Raw genomic sequence first — 25,955 nt, forward strand, 5'->3', positions numbered from 1 at the left:
CCAAGAAATGTCGCTTTGGAGAACGCCAAACGCTGGTTCTAGGCCACCTAGTGGACAAAGAGGGAATAAGACCTGATCCAGAGAAAACGGCTGCGGTCGAAGCCTTTCCACAACCTCGCTCAGTAAAACAGCTGCGAAGCTTCTTGGGCCTTTGCTCATACTTCCAATCGGTTTATTCCCGGATTTGCTCACATCGGCGCATCCACTGACGTGTCTGCTTCAGAAAGACGTTCAATTTGACTGGACCCCAGAATGTGCGCCTGCTTTTCGTGAACTGAAGTTCCGTTTGACGTCCCATCCCATTCTCAAACACTTCGACCCTGCGGCTCCAACAGATGCTAGCGGTATTGGTGTCGGTTCTGTTCTTATTCAACGCTTCGGCACCAAGAACACGTCGTAGCGTACGCGAGTCACTCTCTAAGCAAGCCCGAGCGCAATTACACCGTCACGGAACAGGAATGTCTCGCAGTGATTCTCGCAGTGCAGTGCTTTCGGTCATACCTGTACGGACGCCTTTCACCATCATCACAGACCATCACTCTTTGTGCTGGCTTGTCAATCTGCGTGACCCATCTGGTAGACTTGCACGTTGGACCCTCCGTCTACAGGAGTACGACTTCACCACTTCCTATAAAAGTGGTCGACGGCACGCCGACGCAGACTGCCTTTCGCGGCTACCGCTCCCACGACGGACTGTGACGCGGACAATTTCAACCACTACATCGTATCCTTGGAGCCAGAATTTCCTAATCTAAATACCTTTATGACTGAGCAGCAAAACGACGACACTTTAAAGCAACTGCTGGCTGCCAAAAAGAAATCAACAGCCAATCGCTTTTGCACACGTGATGGGCTCCTATATATGAAGAACTATTCTACCACAGGCTCACGATATCTCCTCGTGGTCCCGAAAAGTCTACGCACTTTCATCTTGCGGACAATGCATGATGATCCAACCTCCGGTCATTTGGGAGCAGCTAGAACGCTTTGCTGTCTTCAAGAAAGATTTTACTGGCCCAATATGCATCAGACGACGCGGCAGTACGTGTCTAGCAGCAACGCATGTCAACGTCGCAAGTGTCCCACAAGTACTCCTCCCGGTAGATTACACCCTGTTCCACCCCCAAAGACACCATTCGAGCAAGTCGGCGTCGACCTTCTCGGCCCGTTTCCATGGTCCTCTAAGGGAAATCGTTGGATCGTTGTGTGCACTGACCACCTGACACGCTATTGTGAGACGGCTGCCATACGATCGGCTACTGCAGTCGACGTGTGCCTTTTCTTGCTATGATTTATCATTCTCCGACACGGGCCTCCTAAAGTCGTTATTAGTGATCGTGGGCGACAGTTTACTGCAGATGTTGTGGAAGAGATGCTTCGTCTATGTTGTTCAAGTTTTCGACACTCTACGCCGTACCATCCCCAAACAAACGGCCTTAAGGAACGCACCAACAGAACTCTCACGAACATGTTGTCCATGTACATCTCAACAGATCACAAGAACGGGGACAGTGTTCTACCTTTCGTTACTTATGCATTTAACACCGCCCAGCACGAAACTACCGGCTACATCCCCTTCTTTCTCCTTTACGCCCGGCCGCCACGTTATACCCTTGATACGATTTTCCTAATTATGAACCACGATGATGCCTGCATATCTGAGACCATCTGTCGTGCAGAAGAAGCCCGACGCCTTGCTTATTTCGCACTCTTGCTTCACAAGATCGCTCGAAGGCACGTTACGACCACCGACGCCGACACGTCACATATGATCCAGGTGACTTAGTGTGGCTATGGACGCCAACAAGAAAACGTGGGTTATGCGAAAAACTACTGGCACACTATGTTGGACCTTATGTTGTTCTAGAGCGTATCAATACCGTCGGTTACGTCGTGTGCCAATAAACCCTCTCTTAACAGAATAACCCATAACAGAATGCCTCGGCGGGTGATCCACAAATACGGTCGGAAGGCTCGAATCTGCAGTTATTTCACCCGTTCGGCAATCAACATTGGCACCACACAGCTTCAGAAAATCGAGGCCCAGAATTACGTCATGCGTAGCATGAGGTAAAACTACGAACTCCGCGTTATATATTTCACTGCCCAAGCTAACTTTCACACTGCACAGACCTACAGGGTATAATAGTTCTCCACTCACTCCACGTAACATATCGGCACGGTCTCATGAAAGCAGTGCCTTTCGTCCTAGCAGGCGTTTGATTGCGAGACTCATTACTGCAACGGTCGCTCCTGTGTCCACTAAGGCCATTGTTGAGACACCGTCTACACGCACATACACCTTATTTATGAACATGCAAATTGGCGGAGGTATTTCTGTAAAAATCGAAGACTGTCCGGCGGCCTCACCTCCAACGGCCGCGCTGACTAGTTTTCCGGCGAAGGCGACGGGTAGCGGCGCCGGGGAGACGGTGACCGGTGTACGCGAGGATCAGGCGGTGGTGTCAAGCTGCGATCGGAGGCAGGGGAACGGTTTCGCAATGTTCCCGGGGTCTCGTTGGACATACGGCTTTAATAGGTGTACGCACGGCCAACGCGTTGCTGGCCAGGTATTGTTGATCGGTCGTACCTCGGCGGTTGGTGGCGTGGTGGGGCCGCGTTACAGTACCTGGCAATGCGGCCCTCGACACCACAGCTGTAGCACAAGGGAGGAGGGCGATCGACAAAATGTCGCTCAAAGCGCTCAGCCGGCAGAGGTCGTCGAACTGGGTACATCATGTCAGTACGCTGAACAGGAGCCGTACGCCACTGTGCACCACGGTTGGGTATAGAAAACGTTGCCCATATCGCTGTTCTCACGGACACGTCTCTAGATGTGCCCACGTAGTTCCAGCCACATCGACGTGCGTGACACACACAGACGGTGGAAAAGTAGCGCATAGTGCTGCGGGCGCAGAGTGAGATACTGGGTACGTAGCCGGCGGTTGAACTATGTTGTACATTAATTGATTGTGTCGCCGCAGTTCTTCACCTACTATTTCCCGGATAGTAGAGGCACGGTCGGTGGACGGGCTCGTGTCGACGCTGGCGACAGTGGTCACGTTTGCCAGTCGTCCAAATTTGGGTGCGATACGACTGGTCATCAACGTCTCAAATGTGCAGAAATGACGCAAGACATCTGAGACAGAGGTGAGGTCTTCTCTACATATTAGGAAATTGTAGACGTCTTCTGCGATACCCTTCAAATGATGTCCAACTCGGCCTTCTTCAGACATCCGCGGGTTTACGATCTTGCACAGCTTGAGCACCTCTTCTATATAATTAGTACATGTCTCTCCCAGACTTTGAGCTCTTTGGGCAAGCGTTCGCTCCGCACGTTTCTTTTTTGCATCAGAGTCACCAAAACATTTCATTTTTCCTCAACAAACCGTTCCCATGTTGTTAAAGACTCCTCATGGTTCTCGAACCAGATCAGCGCGGTTTCTCTTATAAATAGGACGACGTTGCCAAGCTTGGTGACCGAGTTCCAGTTCTTATATCGGCTCACACGATTGTAGTGCGTAAGCCACTCGTCCACATCTTCTCCGGCTCTTCCCGCGAACGAGCGTGGTTCCATGTAATGTCGTGTGGGTGCAGCTGCCGTTGACCCTTGCGCGGTTGCAACTGGCGCTGGATCTGGTCCTCTGTGATTTGGCATGATGACAGTTGTGGGCGAGAGACCGGCAAGGCGGCGGCTCCAGCGAAATTCAAGCGCTTGGGACTCCGTAGTACGTCGACGTCGTGTACCCAGCACCTCCACCACTCTGTTACGGGTTACTCTGTTAAGAGAGGGTTTATTGGGACACGACGTAACCGACGGTCTTGAGCGCCTGCCTAGGTTACGTGATCGCTTGGCAAAACGTCCTCTTCTTCGACCCCATTATCTGTGTCCCACTACAGCTTATGGCACACACCCAAATAACACAATACTTTCACGCTTGTAACCATATTACCATCCTTGGATAACGATACCGTCGAGTTCGATGCATACTTTGGGTTAAGAAGTCTCCATTTTTTTTGTGTGTTATTTCGAAGCATGTTTGAAATGTCATGGTTGAAAATTTATCTTTGACTGTTGTTATTACGGTTCTTCATAAGTGCGCGTGCTCGCGATACCGCCTCTAGTCTTCCACAGATGCGGATAGTTTAGCTCTGGGATATAAACGTTTCTTTTTGCTGATACAACTTTTCACATGCGTGGTAAACCAAGTAAACATTTTGATGATCAGATGAAACAAGCATTGAAATATCCCTGTGTTGATAAACTCACTTTGCCAATCACGCCGAGTGCGTGGCGGTACTATTTAGCCATGCATGAAGTGGAGCGTTCCACTCTTGGCTACACTCGCTGCAGCAAATTGGCGCAAAGCAACAAATGTGTATTGAGCCAACAACGCTGCAAAGTTAATTACGTCTTGTTTGTATAATCTTTCATGTGTTGCGTTGCGCACCGCTTAACAGCCGGCGCCCAAGTCTGGCTCATCTGTTCCGGACGATAATCTGTTTCGCGCATGTGCGCTGATGTTTTCCCTCGCCCTTTGATCACGGCGTTCCTTTATAAAGGACTGCGGATCACGCCGTTGGCGGCTTCTTTTGTACACCTTCTTTCGGCAAGCATGCCGCATTAAAACTACGTTCTTCCTTCTCCCGGCGTCTTCTTCTCCCGGCTTGGAACCGAACTCGGCCAAACGTAACAGCATGTACACAAGTCTTTTTCAGTGCGGTTAAGAAAGGCACTCTCGCTCTTTGGGACTAGCTCGATCTGGTAGTGAGCGCGTGCTGGGCGGCCGTGGCTCATGGGGTCCTGGACTGAGCACTCCACCCACGCCCAGGGCCAATCGAAGGACCCTGTGGTTCCCCTTTATTTTAATGTTTTCCCTGTTTCTCTTGGCAGAGAGAACTAAGTACAGACCAATGACTTCATCAAACTCTCAAAAACTTACCTGCCATCAATGTGATACTGAAGCACATTTGCAAGCTGATTTAGTCAATGGAACAACATTTTGCTATGGTAGATAATTTGGAAAACTCCCAAATTAGCTGGCAGAAGATGATAGGCTATAACAGTACTCAAGGTGGTGTGGACGAACAATATTTAGTAATATTCATCTGACTGCCTCTGCACACAAACAATCCGTTTTTCTGGTTACATTTCATTGTGTTTGTAAGGGCTCACTGCAGAGTGAACCTATCAAAGCAGTTCTGCTTCTCTTCGCTTTCTGCAGTAGCTGACACTCGTCAATGAGAGGAATTGGTTTCTCTGTACGGGACCAATATGACTGACATTATTTGTCGTCATTGAGCAAACATTCCTAAATTGCGTGACACGAGCTTGCAGCGCAGCTTTTTAAGGCTGCACGAAACATTCATCAGCGTCAGCCTTCCGCCCTCGCCTACGTCGTGATCGAGCAATTTTGAAACACGCCTTGCTTTCTATTTTTACAGAAAATAAGCTGACATTCTATGGCACTACACTCGAAGACCACACGCGAAGAAAGCCTTGATGGGCGCTTCTTGGCAGCGCACGCAGTCAGTCTTCCACAAAGCACATTCTGATGATTCATTGGCGATGCACAGCGAAGCTCTTTCGAACGTCTGGACAGGTGGGCCGACGTAGGGAAAACACGGTTTTGTTCTTTCGGTGATGAGGGAACGGTGGCTTGCAGTACGTCATACAACGACCAAAATACTTGTGTTTATATGCGCTTTGAACGACGCTCTCTACCACTCACGCAACACGCACCACCAACGGGTCACTCTCGAAGCGCGCTTACATAAAACGCACAGAGAACACAAGGAACAATGCTCACATCTCTGGCAGTTGAAGTTGTCGCCCTTGCGAAGCAATGTGGCGCTCTCTAGAAGAACTCGAAGCCACTGGGTCTACTCTGTTAGAGGGTAGGAGAACGTACTTTGTTTTTGAAGGCGCTATTTTGCGGTCATTTTGCGTACCCATCGGCACTACTACGATGCTCAATCAGCTGGATCACTATTCTCACAGTGATCTGCAGGCCTGCTTCTTCAACGACAGGAATCGTGATTTGTCGCTGCATTCAATTTAAAATTATGCCTTCATTATTTGTATCTACTACAATCTTATATTCTCATATTTACTGAACAATAGCATACCTTTTTCTTGTGCGTTCCTTAGTTTTAAGATACGTGCTTTGCTGTCGAATGAAAACACCGCTCTTCAAGAAAGACATGACCTCCGAGACACTACCCAATAGGTGGTGCCCACATCGTATATACAAAACTTTTCTCCGAGTAATAATAGCCGATCTTAGAGGATTTGTTTTGGTATACTGCGAGGGCCGGAAGCGATTACGGACGCCGGAAATGCATCTGGCTGCCATGTTGTGGTTTTCGAAGATCAACAAACGTTCGCGCGCCGAATGACGAGAGCCGGGTGTGGTGTGGAAACGTTTTGTGGCTTCAGCGGTAGTTTTAGCAGACGTGTTCTACACTTCCTCTTTAAAAGCTGAGTACAATCTTGTATGTTCTACCGCTCCTTTTGTACGCTGTCTGCTCGCCAATACCCAATGAAGCAGTTTTTGAACGCGTCCCTCCCGAAATGCGTAGTACCGGTATCACACGGGAACTTTCAGTTCGCAATCGCACCCGATACGGATTGAGCTCGATCAGAATGGACTTGCTACATGAATACCTTCGAAAGCGAGCTCGCTGCGGATCCCGTCAATCGCGATCCATGCGTCGCGATCGGTCGCGGTGTCTGATGTGTGCACTACAATTTTAGCTGTAAATTAAGCAAATTCGTTAGGACCTGCTTGTTCACACCCTGCGTGGTATAACTCGGCCAGCTCTATCCAGACTGTTGAGCTGTGTAGTAGGAAACATTGACGATCGAGATAAAAATTCGTTCTCGATGCGGCTCGATCTCGACCGTGTGTGCCCGTCTGACATCGGTTTCCATAGAATGAGCGTTTGCAAACTTCGTGCACTCTACTGTCGCTGTCAGTAGCTTTTTGTTGCTCTGAATCATCATTGTAATCATAGATATACACACAGGGTGGTTTCGTGGGTCATGGAACGTACGCTGGCCTGCTTGGATGGGGAGGGAGGGGCAAATCGAGTGCCCAGCCATTAGTACTTTGCCCATGTGCGTTTTTGATGGATGCTTTTGGCACTTGTTGAGCGGGACATTGCGCTCTCTACCACTTATGCTTCCATCATTCTGCTAGTGCTTTCGAAAGAGGTGCGGGCAGGATGCACAAGCGTAAGAATCTTGATTTAATGCCTACTAGCATGAAAAGCACAATGCCAGGTTTTTGTGGCGATTTTTTTTCTAGAACCATGGTTTTAACGAGCATATGATGGCTGGGTGACAGCCAACACCTTGTGGATTTTTTTGCATGAAAAGAGAGCCATTAATATTGTTTGCTTGCGTCAATTTGCATCATAGTGCTATACGTAAATCAATCAATCAATCAATCAAATCTTTATTTCCAACATTTTGTTGCAATTTGTTGGGGGTCCTTCAGGCGAAAAGCTGTGTAAACAGCTTGAAAGTGCCTGAAGGCCCTTTATGACAGCACTACAGACAGCGTACAACAAAATAAAGCATATAAGCGTATATGAGTTGTATTAATCAAAACATATTAGATATCAGTTTGTGCACAACAGTGGCAATTTGACAGAGTTATTGAAAAGTAAAAAAGCAGAAAAAAAACACAACTTCGTGTCATAATGAGAACTAAAGTAAATACCATAAGTATACAAAGAAAGATAGCGATACATTAACAACAGTTTATTAGATCTGCGCGCTTGTTTTCACGCACAGGCGTCATGGATCACTGGAAAACAAAAAATGATGTCTCATTTCTTTCCGGGTTAATGCATGAACGTCAATACCTTCGTTTTCATATTTATTGAAAAGAGAAGGGACATTGTAGACTAGTGACTGCATTAGGTAATTAGTACGCCTTATCGGGACAAGCCATTTGTCCTGGCTACGGGTGCGTTGGTCACTTAACTGCCGTTGTAGTCCTGACAGCGATTTCAGAAGTGAGGAGAACTTTTTAGAGGAAAATAAGTATGCATACAGCAAACGAAAGTAATACACCTCAGTAACTCTAATTATGTTAAATTTGGTGAAAAGGTGTAATGTTGTGTGGAGATATGGAACGTTGGCTATAATTCGAAGTGCACGTTTCTGAAGAACAAGAAGTTTGTGTATGTTAGTATTTGTAGTGGTGCCCCACACTAGCGTGCAGTAGTTAATATGTGACGCAAATAGTGCCTGATAAATTTGCAATTTCACGTTTTCCGGAAAGAAATGGCGACATCGTGACAAGGCACCTGTTGCTGATACCAAGGATTTCGACAACATGTCAACATGGGGTGTCCAATTCAGTACAGTATTGAAAATGACACCAAGTACCTTATGTTCGCTAACAATCTCAATTGGTACATTATCAAGCAGCAGTTCGTCGCATAGAGATACCTGTCTACCCCTGGTCCTAAACAGGATTGCTTTGGATTTTTTGTTATTAATTTTGAAGCCGTTGCGGCTGGACCATTCTAATAAAGTGGAAAGGAACGCGTTCGCCTTACGAATGACCTCGTCAGCCACTGGACCAGAGACAAACAGGCTGGTATCATCCGCGTATAGAACGACTGTTGCATCGTTCAGCGTGTCTATCATGTCGTTAATGTAGATGTCGAACAGAAGTGGGCCTAAGACGCTGCCCTGTGGGACACCTGACCCTATTGCCCTGCTGGAGGAAATACTATTTCCTATGACAACGCTCTGCCTGCGATCAAGCAGATACGAACACATCAGAGAATGAGCCACTCCGCGTACACCGTAGGCCGTCAACTTTGTTAAAAGAGTTTTGTGCTGTAGACGGTCAAATGCCTTACTATAGTCAATAAATATTCCGAGAACTAAGTTTCCTTTTCTAGGCTATTGATAATTAATTCCTTCTGGATAAGCAGTGCGGTTTCGGTAGAGCGTCCTTTGCGGAAACCATGTTGACAGTCGTTTAGGGCGTTATGTTTGATAAGGAAGCCATTTAGACGAGAGAAAATAATTTTTTCCAGACCCTTGGAAAATATTGGCAGTATTGAGATCGGTCTGTAATTGCCCAAGTCGTTTTTATCACCACCCTTGAATATGACTGACACTTTGGCTGTTTTCATTGCACTAGGGAAAGAACCAGATTCAAAAACCAAGTTAAATATGTATGTTAAGTAGGGTGCAATAATATCAATCACGTATTTTACAGGACAAACTTGGAACCCATCAATATCAGTTGCTTTACTGTTTTTCAGTCCGATGAATGTTCGACAAACTTCTGCATTATCTGTTGGCTCCAAAAAAATAGTTTGCGTGCACTTATCTGTGATCCCCGCGTCTATGGGGCCCTGTGTAGTTGGCGCCACGTTTGTGAAGTACTGGTTGAATTCTTCGGCCAATGGGGTGCCAGAGATTTTGTTATTATTTAAAGTTATTTCCAACACAGGAGAATCGGAACTTTTTGGATTAAGTACATCGTTTATAATTCTCCAAGTTATGTCTGGTTTCTTTTGCGCATCATAAAACAGGTCATGATAATAAGAATCCTTAGCTTTTCTGAGATCTTTGTTTAATTTGTTTCTGTATTTTTTAAATGTTGCAAGGTCCGAAGATTCGCGCGAACGCAGAAATTTCCTGAATAACTTGTTTTTTTCATTGATCATTTTTACATGTTCAGGACGGACCCACGGCTTTCTAATCTTCTTTTTCAATTTTACTGTTTTGTATGGAAACGAAATGTTGTATATGCGACGAAAGATCAACAGGAACTGATTGTAGGCTTCTGAAGCATCATTTTGGGAATATATGGAAGACCAGTCGCAGTTCAGCACGCATGTGCGAAATGAATTGAGGTTTTCACTTGACATAGGCCTGTATAGCATGGTTGATTTACGTTGTTGATTCTTGCGAGTAAAGTAAGAGCACACGATGAAAACCGGACAGTGGTCACTAATGCCACAGCTAATAGTACCGGCCGCGTGGATTGACGTGTCCACGCTAACAATGAAATTGTCAAGAGCAGACTGGCTACGTACAGATACGCAGGTGGGCGTGTTGATTACACTACAAAAACCATAGGCACTTAGCGCGAAGGAGAAGTCACGCGATAAGTTGAGGTCAAGCACGTTAATGTTCATATCACCACCAAGAAGAAGTTGATAGCAGTTCAACGCCACATAGTCGAGCACTTTTTCAAGATATGTTAAGAATTTGCTAACGTTCCCAGAAGGGGGACGGTACACAACAAGTAATAAAGTGCTAGCACTTGTTGCGCATACCGTTTCATAATCGGCGGTCACACATGAAAACTCGTGCATTAAATCGCACTGCATAGTGCTCTTAACGTGCATGGCCACTCCACCCCCTCGAGTCATTCTGTTCGAAAAAAAGTGTGCATAACCATTCAGCACTAACATGTCACTGTTTTCAGTATACCAAGTTTCAGAGAACATGATTACATCAAAAGTAAAATGGAAGCTACTAAGAAAGGCAGAAATTTCATTCTGTTTGCATACAAGAGAGCGGGCGTTCATGTGGATCGCAGTAACAATGGGCTGCGTGTGCGCAGGTAACGTGATTTCAGAAGGCAGACCGTATTCGTGATACATTTTATGCTTCAGAAGTAACCAAAGCAAATGTAACCGCAAAAAAATATTTCACTTCACACTATCTTTTGCAAGTCGTTCTCTGACTGAATGTGTACTACCCTAGCTGTTTCGGACTTCCGCGCAAAGATTTTTCCATTTTTCGTCCATGCAAATTTCCATTGAAACTCGCGTTTCTTTGCTACGGTCAACGACAGAAGCCTTTTCAGAGCTGGGCACAGATGCTCATTAACGAATATCTGTGCATCGTCGGGAATTCCAACTTGGTTATTCCTTAGCCTTGCCTTCCGGGCTTTTTCAAGAACACTGTCTCTCTTTTGTCGACTTCTGAATTGCACGACAACATTCGATTTGCCTGCTTCCCTGGTTGGCACACGGTGACATATTTCTATATCTGTAGCGGTAATGGGCTCTCCAATTACATCACCAATTTTCGCCACAAGGGCACCGACATTTTCGTTTTCTTTTTCCATAAGCCCTTTAATCTCTATATTGGACCTACGTGAATATTGCTCGGACTGCGCGAGCCTTTTCTGCAGCTGCTGAATTTCATCTTCATTTTCTTTGCACTTTGCGCGGAGACTGTCGTTATCTTTCCTCAAGGCCTCTCTCTCAAGGCAAGCTTCCTTCAATTTCTTTTTCATATCTTCAAACTCATCGTTAATGAACTTAATACTGTCCGTCACCGCTTTCAATTCAGCGCGCAGCTCCCGCAAGTCATTTCGGTTCTCTCTGTCTGTTTTAGCCATCGGTTAGTAGATATCACTTTCACAAAAGAGTCAAGGATTGAATAACACTCAATGGCAGCAACGACAGCGAAAAAGGGGAACAGAGTTCAGGCGAACGTGGCCAGTGAACAAACCTGCAGTGATGAATAACACGTGCTTTAGGCGATGTGCGCGCTGGCTGTCGCTGCTGCCAAATGCTGGCCCCTTGCAAGTGCGCTCCTTGTATACGCCGGTCCAGATGGTGTCCTGGTGGGCGGGATGCGTAGTCCTTGCGTCACTTCTGAAGCAGCGTCTGCGGCGTCCTCTTCCGTCCGATGCAGCGTAGTGCTATCAGCGGGATATCTGCAGTGATGAATAACACGTGCTTTAGGCGATGTGCGCGCTGGCTGTCGCTGCTGCCAAATGCTGGCCCCTTGCAAGTGCGCTCCTTGTATACGCCGGTCCAGATGGTGTCCTGGTGGGCGGGATGCGTAGTCCTTGCGTCACTTCTGAAGCAGCGTCTGCGGCGTCCTCTTCCGTCCGATGCAGCGTAGTGCTATCAGCGGGATATCTGCAGTGATGAATAACACGTGCTTTAGGCGATGTGCGCGCTGGCTGTCGCTGCTGCCAAATAACAGGCTATTTAAAGTAAGCCGTAGCAAAGCATTGCACAACAGCGAGAGTGCATTACAATGTAGAAGGGTGGTAAACGACTACTGAATAAAGAGTAAATATATTCTATGGTGGCTTTTATTTCTCATTGAATATGCCTTAAATGCAGCCGGGGAAATAACTTGCGAAAAGGAAACGAAATAAGTGTGAGCCGGTGCTGCAGTGTAGTTTAGTCCCTCTAGTAAAATCCCTGCTTGCACCTATGACAATAATGACTGCTGGATGACAGCATAAATGTTTGTCACTGTGGTGTAGTAGCTGCTAGCGAAATTAAAATGTGAAAGATGGAACAGCAAGTGGCTGTCGCAAAGAGGGAGTAGGATTTAACGTGACAGATGTTCAAAAAAATGATAATGCCTTGGTAAACATTCAGCACAAAAATAAGCAAGGACGAAAGAGAGATTACACAAAACAAGCATTAACTAGTGACTTTACGTTTATTCGGAAGGATGGGTTAAAGTGAAAAAATGAAAGTCCTTGCACCCGTGGTTCTATTAAGGTATGTCACCACCTTTGAAAAGGCGTTTTTAAAGAAAAAAATACGTTTGCTCTTTTTGAGATTTCGAGAATTCCAAAACATTCAAAAATGTTCTGCAGAAACAATTATGTTCTTATCTTATTAAGTTCAAAAGTTATAGCCAACTTACTAACAGCTGGTGAACGGTTCTGAAACCGAAACGAATGTGGCGTGGTAACAGAAACTGAAAACTCAGCGAAAATAAGCGGCGTATGTTGACATTTTTCTGTTATGTTTTAATTTGACACGTAAAAGATTATTCAAAGACAATTTGTAAGGCTTCCTTTTTTTTAAACATAGCTTTAAATTTCCGTAAGGGGGATGCATGACGCTACAAGCGTTAAATGTGCATCTCTGTTGTTCACGTTGCGCGCTCTTTATGCTGCCGCTGTGAATGCTACCGGGATCGTCATTTTTATAGCTATTATTGTTAGTAGCAACAGAAATAGCATAGGCTGAACGTTTTTATAAGACGGCATTGACCAAGTTCAAGGTAAAAAATGTGATTGAAACAAAAGTTTCAAACGAAAGTGAAGCCCGTTTATGCTGACATTTGTACGGGTGAGCTCTTAAAGAAGTGCCTGCACGGAAAATCCAAAAATGTAACGAGTTTCAACGGTATGATTTGGCAACAGGTTCCCAAAGACGTCCGCGTGAGCCTGCCCATCCTACTTTTTGGTTTATAAGATGCTGTCTGCCACTTCAATGATGGCAACAGAAGTACAACAGATATTTTGAGTGAAGCAGGCATCGAACCTGGCCATCACACGCTCGTAGCATGTTGCACCAGTGACCAGTGCCGTGTGAAGGAGGCCCAACGTCAATCAACGGGTGAGGAAAAATACCTCCGCAAGAAAAGATGGGCTGCAACAAAAGCCAAAACAGAGCTCCTGGCAGCTAAGAAGGGCCGTAGCTATGAACCTATTGGATTTTAACTTTCTAGGCCGTGATGATCTTGTTTGTACAAGGATTGAAAAAGTTTTATCTTGTTTTTCTCAAAACATGATTTCTTGCACTTTCCTGTCGCGCAAACAGTTGTAACCTCAGAGTCAATAAATAGTTTTCAACGAAACTTTGCACGCTCGTTCCTTTATTACTAGCCTGTGCAATGAACTAGGAATAATGAAAACGAATGGTAAGTTTTTATGTAATCATGTTTTATTCCAAGCAATGCAGACAAAAATGACACATTTTTTGTTTTCTTTAGTGTTTTTACTATAACAGAATTGCCAATTTTCGGATGGCAAAGATCCTAGCTAGTTGCACAGTCTGGTTAGTTGACTACCTTTGTGCCAAAAAGTTTACAATTCCTGCACTCCATTCGCTAGTTATGAATGTTCGCGTAACAGCCAAGTTTGGGCAATGTTTTATCCAGAATGAATGCCAGTATGATTTTTTTCACTCTTTCTTGCTTTTGAATATCATTTAAAACGGTCATTTATAAGGTGAATGTGAAATAAAATTTAATGGTCAAAAATAGCCAAATTTTTGAAAAAGGTGGTGACATAACAGTAAAGCCAACTATATTTTTTTACCGTTACATTTTTGCGAGCAGCTTTAGTTTTTTTCGTGGCTTCTCTGTCATTATGCAATCTTGGTTGTAAAGAAAGTTGTGTACAGTCTAACAAATATTTAAACAGTAGCCACTGTGTGCAGTACTGATTGGCAGATACGCATTAGGCGTTTCGAGTGTTCACTTGTTGAACACAGACTGTTTGGAATTATATTTTGACGTTAATGCAAGACTTCCTTGCAGGATTACTCCTTTGTAGTTTGTTGAGAACTAAGAGGAGGAATAAACTTTATTTAGAGAAATGAGCAGACGCTAAAATCGTCCGAGGTGGACGGCGTCCCTAGTCCAGGATGCCGTGGGCCTGAGCCGATAGTTTGGCCCTGCTCACCAGGCGATGCTGGTCTTCAGGGCTCGGGCTTGTCAGCTTGGCCTCCCACTGCTCGACGGTTGGTCCGGTGATGGGTGGTGTCGATGGGTTTTGTTGACATTCCCACACCATGTGGTAGAGGGTATTGGGCGCAGAGCAGGAGGCGCATTTGTGAGTATAGCTCGTAGGATACATGGCGTGTAGCAGGGTGCCGTGCGGGAATGTGCCGGTCTGTAGCTTGCGGAAGATCACTGCCTCTTCTCTTGTTAGCTTGGGATGCGGGGGTGGGTAGATCCTCCTTCCCAGTCTGTAATGACTCAGGATATCGGCGTATCTTTTCGGGACGCTATTATGTTGGTCTGCCGGTGCTCGTAAACCCGGTGGGATAGCCCGGAGAATGTGATCTCGGTCAGCAGAGTTACCCGCTACATTACCCGCCAGGGACTCGTGTCCCGGGGCGCAGACAATGTACAGTTCTTGAAGATTGTCTAGTTTTTCGAGGATGCTCAGGGCTTGTTTGGAAATGCGGCCCTTTTGGTAATTTCTGCATGCTGTTTGTGAGTCCGTAATGACTGTAATGTGATCTTCCTCTCGCTTACCCGTAGTGACTGCCAGGGCTATCGCCGTTTCTTCCGCGCAGTCGATGTCTGGAGTGCTTACCGAGGCCGCTGCTACCTCTTGTCCTTGGCCGTTGATCACGCTGATAACGTGGGCCACTCTGTTCTTGTACTTTGCCACGTCGGTGTATCTGACTTCTCCTTGTTTTGGTCCTTCGTAGGCATTATGTAGAGCTTGCACTCTCGCTCGCCTCCTTTCTCTGTTGTATTCAGGGTGCATGTTTCTCGGGATACTGGCCACCGTGATCTTCTCCCTCAGGGGTAGAGGAACTCGCCGTTTTCTGGACTCATATTCGACTGAGTAGCCCAGTCTTATTAGGGTGTCCCTGCCCGTGCTGGTGAGCTTGGGTCGCTCTATCTGGCTCGTCTTGTGGGCCTCTGCTAGTTCCTCCCAAGTATTGTGGATGCCCAGGCTGAGTAGCTTCTCCGTCGACGTTGTCGGTGGAAGCCCCAGTGCCAGCTTGTAGGTCTTTTGTATTAGGGTGTTCACTTTGTCTCTCTCGCTGTTCTTGAGACCCAGGTACGGGGTGCCGTACGTGACTCTGCTGATTATCAGGGCTTGTATTAATCTGATTGTGTCCTGCTCTTTAAGGCCGTGCTTTTTGTTATTCACTCTTCGCACCAAGTGCGCGACTTGGGTAACTGTCGCTTGCAGCTTTTTAATGGCGGCGAGACCGGCACCGTCCTTCTGGAAAGTGAGGCCCAGAATACGGAGTACGTCCACCTTGGGTATGTTGACTCCATGTAGGGTCAATGTAGGGTCCGGTGTCTCCTGCGGAGGCCGCCCTCTTGTCCTCCTTTTGAGGATCAGGAGCTCCGACTTTTCCTAACTAAGAGTTTCATAAATATTGAACCAATGACCAGTTGCCTGTGGGTTGCATTTTTGCATTTTGCTTCTTGCGTCCGCAGAAACAAACCAGGAGGAGTGCAGCCTGATTTGCAGACACAGTGGAAGTGGATGAGCGGGTTAAGTTGCACCTTTTGGGGTATTTGTTCTTGGGCGAGCATTTTGTCTAAAGTCTTTGAACCGTAAAAAGAGAACACATGCATGTAAACATCACAGAAAGCCAATACCAAGTGCTGCCTGAAAATGATTCGTGGGTGTGAGGGGATGCATACATGTTTTACATAAAGAAAACGCTGACAAAAAGCAGTACTTGAAGCAGACAGCAGGGCTAGTTGCAAAATCGTTTTTCATGCATTTTCAGCGCCTTAAGGAAATGGGGAAAATTAAAAGAAGAACAAAGACGCAAGGACATGTAGGACGCTCGTCTTCAACTGAATGTAGTATGTGAAAAGGTGTGGATATAAAGAAACATTCACCGATCATGCGCCAACAGTCGGCGGATCATGAATTGTAGAGCATGCTTGAAGCCACTTATCAAAGATGCATGGCACACAGGTTTTTATACAGCTGATCGCGTTCTTTCATTGACAGTGCGACAGAAGCTGTGCTGACACATTTATTGTTTGCGTTTTGAATGAAAAATGATTCAAGAATCAGACGGTACTTTTCATCCTTGTACCTGCCTAGAGCACATATACTGCTAAATATTGGTGTAGGGAAATATGGAACACGGATGGTGCCCCGAAAAGTGTGTAAGTGCGCCATCACTGTTCATTACCAAGAAAGACCTTCAATTTCTTGATCAGTGTAGCCGTGCACAGATAAGGTGTTGACCATGTATTTGATATGTTGTGCCTTGCACATGTTCAGTATGGTCTTGGGGAATGTTGCATTCAAGAATAAAGTAATCAGTCCAGCCACCTTCCTGTCTCTTTGGATATGTCTGCCCTCTTGACCTTTTCCCCTTTTCAAGTTTGCTGGCATTCTCCTTGTATAGATTACATGAAAACCACTTTGTAAACTGTTTTGAAGGTGTTGTCTATTTGTTCCCACTGTCCTATGGAAGGAAATATGTAGGACAAACAGGAAGATGCATAAATGAGCAATTAAAAAAATAACTACAACGTACACAAAGCAATTAGTGGCCACCGAGGCATCCACTGCAGAGATTGTGATCACGCTCCAATATTTTCAGGAACAACTGTTCAAGCAAAAACAGAGAAAAAAAGAACTAGACAAATAATTGAAGCTGCATAAATAGTACGCCTAAAAGAAAATTGTGATAGTATGCCTTCTCTGGCCCTCTCACACAAATAACTCATTTTTTGACTCACAGACAATACAACACGTGCGTCCGGTGCAGGTCGATGATTAGGTTGATGAGAGATAGGGATCAGTCTATCATGTTATGTTAGTCTTATTTTCCTTATGTTTTTGGACAGGCATGGAATGTATATGCCCACATGTCAAAATATAAAATCACTTGTAAGTTAGCGCCGTGTTCGTCCTTCCTTCGTATTGTGTTGGGTCAATTTTGCGCTGCTCCCCTACTTTCGTAGGATGTTCTGGTGGGCTAGTTGGTTCATAGCTTTTAGACGTTTATAAACTGCGCGAAAAAACGAGGACTCAAGAAAGGACACAACGAGGACACAACAGCGCTCGTGGTGTTGCGTGTGTTTTCTTTCTTGTGTCCTTGTTTTTTCGCGCAGTTTATAAACGTCTACTTTCGCACCATGAACCAACAGTGCAAGCCTTTCTGCAGTCCATTCAGTCCCGTTGAACAGGTAATTTTCTTGTCATAACATGGAATATGGAGGGTGTCCGCAACTCAATGGCATCCCCACAGCATGTGTCATGTAGCTATTGCCTTGAAGAAATGGATTCATAAGCTAAGCGTTTTTCATTACGTGTGCATGGTGTGCATGGCTGCAGCCTTACTAACCACTGTGGGAACATGGGGTTGGATTTTTTACAACGTAAAGCCGTGTTCAGACTACAGTCGCATCCGCCATAAGTGGCGTATTTATTGAAATCTGCGCAACTGCTGGAACTTTTGTTTACGCAGCTAGCAACCGCCTATGTTCACATTGAGCCTTTCGGTAAGATACGTTTTTTACGACCGGTCAATCAGCGCTCTGGGACAGCCGCGTTTCGCATTTTTCAAAATGGGACCGATGAGCAAGCGGCTGTTAGCGGAGGTCGAAGCTCCTCAAGTCCAGAATGAGCTCATCATCGTACATCATTGCAATGTCGGATGGCTGGGCAGTGTACACAAAACAATGAGACCGAAAAACCGCACTGCACTCCGGGACATCCCGCGCGTTCGGCGCGAACCCGGGAAAACGCGGAGGGCGTCGGCAGCAGCAGCAAGGAACAGCGTGGCAACCCCGGATGCCTGGGATGGCGGTCACGCAGAGGCTTCCGAAGTTAGTACCATCACCAGCCACACCAGCCACACAGCACAATAACACTGGCAAACCGCATAGACCCGCAAAGAACAACGGTGCAACGTCGGATTGCGGGGATGGCAGGCATCGGATGAAAACGCGTAATCTGGGGAGGCAGGAAGCCCCGGGATCAGAAAGTAAAAACCGAAACTGCTCTGCCCCTTGGCTGCGCCCTAACAGGCGCATCTGTGCTTGTCGTAAAAGTCGTGGGGCCTCCAACTTTTACGCCCTTGTTGGCAGGAAACGTTGCGTGCTTTATGCTCAATGCAACAATAGTCTGAACAAACTCATTACGTTTTTTTGCGTTTGCGCTTACAATCCGTACGAACGATGCGTACGTAGTCTGAACGCCACATAAACTGTTATGGGCTCATTCCAATAGCCGTTTCGGTTCGCGATGCTGTCCGCCGCCGCTGCTGCGTAACCGCTATCACCGGAAATGCGAAAAAAAAAGTGCCCGGTCTCCGCCGGCATCGAACCCAGGCCCACTGCGCGGGAGACAGATATTTTACCACTCAGCCACGCCAGCGCTTGCTATTAGGCAATAGAAAAATGCTCTATGAATGCGCCGTACGCAGGCGCGCAGGCGCAGACGACTCGAGCTTCCACCAGTATGGTGGTGCCATCTAGTTAAGGCACCTGCAAACGCCGCGTGCGCAGGCGCAGACGACGAGATGCAATCCAGACGAGGCACGCAATCAACGCGATTCTACCATCCGCCAGTATAGTGGCGCCATCTAGTTAAGGTGCCTGCAAACACAGCGTGCGCAGACGACGAGATGAGATTCAGACGAGGCACGCAATCAACGCGATCCCGATGTTAGATGTCCGCCGCGTATTCTGGGTACCTCTTCGGTACACGTTATGGCGTCTCCTCGCAAGGTACGAACCGCTGCCGAAGAAGCGAATCGTAGAGCTAAGTGCGCGGCTACAACCAGGCACCATCGGACTCAGCAGACTGCTGTGCAGAGAGCATTACAAGCCGCAGCTCGCCGCCCGCTGAACCGGGCGGTCGGTTCAGATCGTTCTCGTCAAAACGAGGCGAATAGACTTTGCCGCGAAGACCCTGTTGTGCGTGGTGCCGAAATTAGAGCTACTCTTGAGCCGCTCCACCAGCTTACGCTGTGACTGTGCTGCGTGTGCCACGCAGGCCTGTGACTTTTTTTTTATGCGTCTCGACGCTGCAGCGTCAGGTAGTTCTCGAGAAAGTTCCTCACTAGTATAGGTTTACCAAAAAGAATGAAGCATTGTTTATATTCTAAAACGAAAACATACGGTATGCTGCTAAATATAAAAAAGACGGTTTTGTTCTGATTCTTTTCTTTTTGTTAGCTTAGTACATAGTTTTGTAGTGCGTAACTGAGCATGTCTTCATCAGCAGCTGAACGGCGTTCTATAAGAGTAAGCGTTCCTCCAAACATACTCTATAGTCTGTTCGTTTACACTAGGAGCCATCATTAGGACAAAGTGATACACAAACGTACTAAGGAAAAAAAGAAACAACACTGTCTCTCCTGTCACCCACCAGTGAACAGCATACTTGTATATGTGGGCACATGCTACTGTTAAATACTGTAAACAAACATGCTTTGTCCCCTCGCTGCATTAACAGTAAGGACCTCCTTTAAGAATTACCTGATGAATTTGTAGGGCTGCAGCTCTGTCCCTCACATATGCAAAGTTTAAATCGCTTACTTTGTGAATTGCCCAGTTGACTTCTTCAAAGCAAAGACTATGCAGTACACAATACGAAATTCAGTTCAGTCGTGGGCATCCGTGATATTCAGTGTCATGATGATAAAATTTAATGTTGCAAGGAACTACAATGCAATGTTCACTCATAGCAACATCGGCGCAGTCGCGCTAACCACCCTGCTTTACGTACGCAGCTCAAGGTCCTCCTGCAACATCTCCGCGATAGAAGTGATGCAATAATTTTATCTTATTTTAAGAATCATTTCAACTTTTCATTATCATGCCTTCTAGCCTGCTTTTGATTGCAGGCAGTTACGGAAGAACTCACTAGTAGAACTACACTGCCTTTTACGCCTCCATCTAAAATACTCCGTGTGGCAGTCTTCCCTGGCGGTGCTCAATAGTGTACGCTTCGAGGTATCCGAGGAAGTAGTGTGAATAGAAATATTAAGGAAAACAGAGGGACAGAAAAAATAAGGAAGCTCTTACCAGACGTCCTGGCGTTTAACAGACTCCTCTAAATGTGAAAAGATGGCAAGACAGAGACACCATTCAAAATGATTCGTGAAAGTGGGGAACACATTCCTCACATCTTCGGATGATGAGGACTAATTTTGTGTTACAGGCTCATGCTGGGTATGTCAAATACTGAAGCGCGACAGCCATTTGGTTGTGCAAGTGGTAGTATTATGTTGGCGTGCATGGCGCAGGGACCAACTTTAATAAAGATATCTAGCTTGGAACAAAAATTAAGATGAGATAACAAAGGGAATGGAGTGTTAAGTCCTCCCATCTTCGGATGGTGAGGACTAATTTTGTGCTACAGGCTCATGCTGCGTATGTCAAATACTGAAGCGCGACAGCCATTTGGTTGTGCAAGTGGTAGTATTATGTTGGCGTGCATGGCGCAGGGACCAACTTTAATAAAGATATCTAGCTTGGAACAAAAATTAAGATGAGATAACAAAGGGAATGGAGTGTGTTAAGTCCTCCCATCTTCGGATGGTGAGGACTAATTTTGTCTTACAGGCTCATGCTGCGCATGTCAAATACTGAAGCACGACAGGCCATTTGGTTGTGCAAGTGGTAGTATTATAATATGGCGTGCATGTCGCAGGGACCAACTTTAATAAAGATATCTTGCTTGAAACAAAAATTAAGATGAGATAACAAAGGGAATGGAGTGTTAAGTCCTCCCATCTTCGGATGGTGAGGACTAATTTTGTGTTACAGGCTCATGCTGCGTATGTCAAATACTGAAGCGCGACAGCCATTTGGTTGTGCCAGTGGTAGCATTATGTTGGCGTGCATGGCGCAGGGGCCAACTTTAATAAAGATATCTAGCTTGGAACAAAAATTAAGATGAGATAACAAAGGGAATGGAGTGTGTTAAGTCCTCCCATCTTCGGATGGTGAGGACTAATTTTGTGTTACAGGCTCATGCTGCGTATGTCAAATACTGAAGCGCGACAGCCATTTGGTTGTGCAAGTGGTAGTATTATGTTGGCGTGCATGGCGCAGGGGCCAACTTTAATAAAGATATCTAGCTTGGAACAAAAATTAAGATGAGATAACAAAGGGAATGGAGTGTGTTAAGTCCTCCCATCTTCGGATGGTGAGGACTAATTTTGTGTTACGGGCTCATGCTGCGCATGTCAAATACTGAAGCACGACAACCATTTGGTTCTGCAAGTGGTAGCATTATAATATGGCGTGTATGTCGCAGGGGCCAACTTCAATAAAGATATCTACCTCAGAACAATAATTGAGATGAGATAATAAAGGGAATGGAACACCAAGAAGCAGGCCTATTCATGAACTGTGTGTCATATTTTTATTTGAGCCATTTTAGTGCACTAATCTTTTCTGAAAGGTAGAGTGAAACTGGCACTGGTGTTGTTCCGGTGATGTAGAGCTTTGGGCAATGAAGTTAAATAGTGATAAACAAATCAGCAGCAGTCTCGTCAACGAAAGATGTTTACACAAAGTTGGCAGATTTGTTTTAAACTTGGTGCCCTTAAAGGCCCAACCACACGGAACGGATTTCCGACGGATTTTCGGCGTCGGCGCCGGCCGGTGGCACGCGACGGCAGCCGGCGGCGTGGAGAACAATGCGCCGCCGGTCGGCGCCGCAAGACCGAGCAGGCCAGACTGCAGCGCTGACGGCGGAAGTGGCGGTAGACGCAGGAGACAAACAAAATATAGCCTCCGAGATGGCGCGCCGTGCCACGTTAGTGAGCTCGGAGGCCACTTACAGACCGAGCTTCCGGTATGCTGTCTGCTACAGTATGTAGTCTTCGTACGAAGCAGTTGGTTGTTTCCACGTGCTCCGGCCTGACAACAGCACCATGGCAGACAGTGCGTCCTTGTACAGCATTATTGACAAAGACGTACTAATCTCCTGCGTAGAAATACGACCGGAGCTGTGGCAGCCGCGGCACAAGGATCACAAAAATCGTTATAAGAAGGCGGTGCTGTGGTTTGGAGGTAGCCGCTGCTGTGCTGCCAAATGTTTCTGGCGCAGGTAAGTTTCAAACATTTCATCTGTGCAATTGAATGAGTGAAAGTCATGGATGAATGGTATTGAAGTCAAGCGGTACAAAGGGCTATGCTCATGACAGGTCATGTTTATTGCAAGCAGCGAAGAAGCGAGACACGGCCGAAGCAGCGTGGCCATGCAACATTCCCGGCTTTGTTCGATTGTACTAGAGCACGCATGTATAGACGCGGCAGCTAAAACGCGATAAGGTTATTTGACAAGTGAAGAAAAAGAAAATTTGTCGGCAGCCGGTTTGATGGGTACAGTAATCCCCGTGATGTGAGGAACTTTTACTAGATGTTTGCAGTAGTACTCTCCGATTCCGTGTTCGAGGTGAGCTAGAGAGGACAAGCGCGTACTTCCGCCAAGTAAAAGCTAAAACAGCTGGATTTAGCTTGCAGAACACATGTTTTTCTCATCTGAAGTAAATTTTACTTCACATTTGTTGCGCATAAGAACGCACATGGCACGCAAGGCGTATGCATACACGTAGGACACAAACTATCCCGCGTGACACATGCTCTTCATATAAAACCACTGAGGGTGCACGGACACACGCGCTGCGAAGATCCGGTCTCAAATTACAATGTCAGTACCACTATAAGCTAGTTTCTTCATCCTGTGGAATGTTAGGAAGGCTGGCATTCGGAACAGTGCATGACTAAAGTGCCTGATGTGGGTGGCCCTAATGTTTGAAACCTCGTCGGAAAACCGCTGGGGTTGCCTTTTAATATCTGTAGATACACTTCTATTTCTCTAAATTTAATAAACCTCACACATGCCATACCACCTAGCCCTCTTGTTACACAAGGATACACTGTCAGCATGAGTTACATGTACTGCCCAAGTAGAGAAGAAAAAATTTGCATGCCCTGAAAACGACAGGGCCGACTTTGTGCTGCCATGGCTACTTAGCACTTAAAGTAAGGCATAACAGTGACGCTTTACTTTGAACACATGAGTAGAATTTTTTTTACAATCATGTTATATGTTCACTTTTGCATGCATAGTGACAGTTTTCAGTCACTCCTCAATACATCTGGGGTAAGCGTATTTGTCTGCTGTTTTTGAAGCCTGCATTTGCTGTTAAAGGTACATGTCAGCTGTACAGACGTCTTGTGGCTGCGAGGGACTGCATAGTGATTATAAATGTATGTGAAGGGCGTCATGGGAATTTCTCAATACTGAGCATGCACAGCTTGGTGGAGTTTGCATACTAGGCCTTAGGTGTAGTCAGAAATTGATGACACATGAGTATTAGTAGGATGGCATCTGGTGAAATGATTAATTTTTAGGTGCACACATGGGAACTTTTCTTCTCAGTGAGTGATCAATTGCTGGGCACTGGACCTCCAGCTCTGTTGCCTTCACAGCTGGAGGTGAAGCAAAGGAAATAAAAAATAGCCTTGGCCAATGCGCATTTTCACTGCAACTGAACAACAGTGACATCACTAATGCGGAATTTGACCCAAGCTCCAGCGTGCATGTCAAAATTAAGCTTCTGCTGCCTGTTTGAGCCATATGCTGTGTGTCTGTAGTGTCATTTAATTTACTGCATGCATGATGCAACTACTAACATTTTCATTTTTGCTTTGTGCAGAGGTCATCGTCCAAAAACGTTGGAAAAGTATCAGGGACAAATTTTGCAGTGACCAAGGTACACAAGAATGCCCAAAAGAGTGGCGCAGGGGCAGATGACATTGAAGACTCGTTGCCGGACAACGTGTACAGTGATCAGCTCCGCTTCCTGAAGGACACTGTGGAAGGAAGGGCGTAAGTTAGTGGCACACATTTATGCGTGACAGGGTCCTTCAAGAGCAGATCACTTTGTCTTGTGTATGCATAACCAAATAAAAGTAATGTTGTAATTTTCAGGTATTCAGGCATGTTTTTTGTGCACATGCTACCACTCTTATTGAAATGCCATGCCTCGACAATAGAGCACTGCACGGGCTCGGGCTTACCCGAAAGCCCGGGCCCGGCCCGGCCGGTGGGCCGGGCCGGGTAGAGCAGTTTTTTCACGGCTCGGGCCGGGCTCGGGCACGGCGTGTGCTTTTTGACCCAGGCCCGGGCCGGGCTCGGGTTTTTTGACGTGGGCCCGGGCCGGGCTCGGGTTTCTGCGAAGTATTCTCGGGCTTCTCAACTCTGAAAAACATGTATTTTTCGGTCTCGGGCCGGGTTCGGGCCGGTTTCGAGCCGGGCTCGGGCCGGGATCGGGCTTAAGGTAAAGGGGTGGCGGGCCGGGCCGGGCGGGTAACGTAGATTATTTCCGGGCCCTAGCCGGGCCCGGGTTTCACCATAATAGTTTTGATCGGGCTCGGGCGGGCCGCCCAATGTAAAAACAGGCCCGGGCCGGGCCCGGGCCGCAGAAATCGGCCCGTGCAGTGCTCTACTCGACAATATAATGCAGTTCATTGCTATGAGTGCACAGAACTTAACTATCTTCAAAATACGGAGTACACTTGTAACTGCAACACTGGCTCAATAGTCCAAACAGTACTACACTTGCCAACAATTGTTTGTGCTCAATCAATCTAGGATGCAACAATCCTACAAAAGTGGCCACAGCTAGAAGGAACTTTATACACTAGTGCAATATGGCATTCTGGGATTTTACCAACGTTAGTGTGCTGTAGGATAAAAACACCTATCCTGTTTTTGTCCCACTGCTTCATTCTTTTAAAGAGCAGTACATTAATTTGCTAACTTACAGCCAGTAGTAAACAACATTGACCTTGTATTAACTTTCTTAAATATGTGAGAAACAACAAATGTAAGGTGTATTCCATAACTATCTTGTTACCTCTGTTTTTGTGGAACCATGTACAAAATTGAAAACGTGATGTCCCCTTTGAGGTATTCTTAGACAGTGGCTATGGAAACATAAAAAAAGAACTTGCATCTATTAGGCTCGTTATCTGCCTGCTAAAGCTGATGCTCATCGTTTACATATGGCTTGCTCAGGGAGAGACAAGTGTAAAAAAATGAATTGGGCAATTTGTCTCCTCGGTCCTCGAAGTGTTGTGTGTTCATCAGCTTTAGTAGGCAGGTGATGTCTTCAAGTCTTGTTTCAAGTAGCCATAGCGACTGCCTTAGAATGCCGAAAAAAGTACGCCTTTCAGTCCATACATGGTTGCAGGAAGCATGGGGCGGTACGGTCTAGTGATCCTTACGTTCACAGATTGTTATATTGAGTTCAGGTTGGTAGTTGATGTGTGGCACGTGCTTACTGCTGGTAATGAGTTCGGAAAGTAAGGTGCAGCTTGGCAGAGAAAGAAAAAGCATTCAAACGTAAAGACCCAACTAGTGTTGTGCAGGATAAACAAGCATGTAAAACATGGTATTATGGTAATTTATTAAAATTTTAGGTGTCACTGTTATGTAAGGCAG

The sequence above is a fragment of the Dermacentor silvarum genome, chromosome 7 (assembly GCF_013339745.2).
Source record: "Dermacentor silvarum isolate Dsil-2018 chromosome 7, BIME_Dsil_1.4, whole genome shotgun sequence".
Classification (NCBI taxonomy): Eukaryota; Metazoa; Arthropoda; class Arachnida; order Ixodida; family Ixodidae; genus Dermacentor; species Dermacentor silvarum.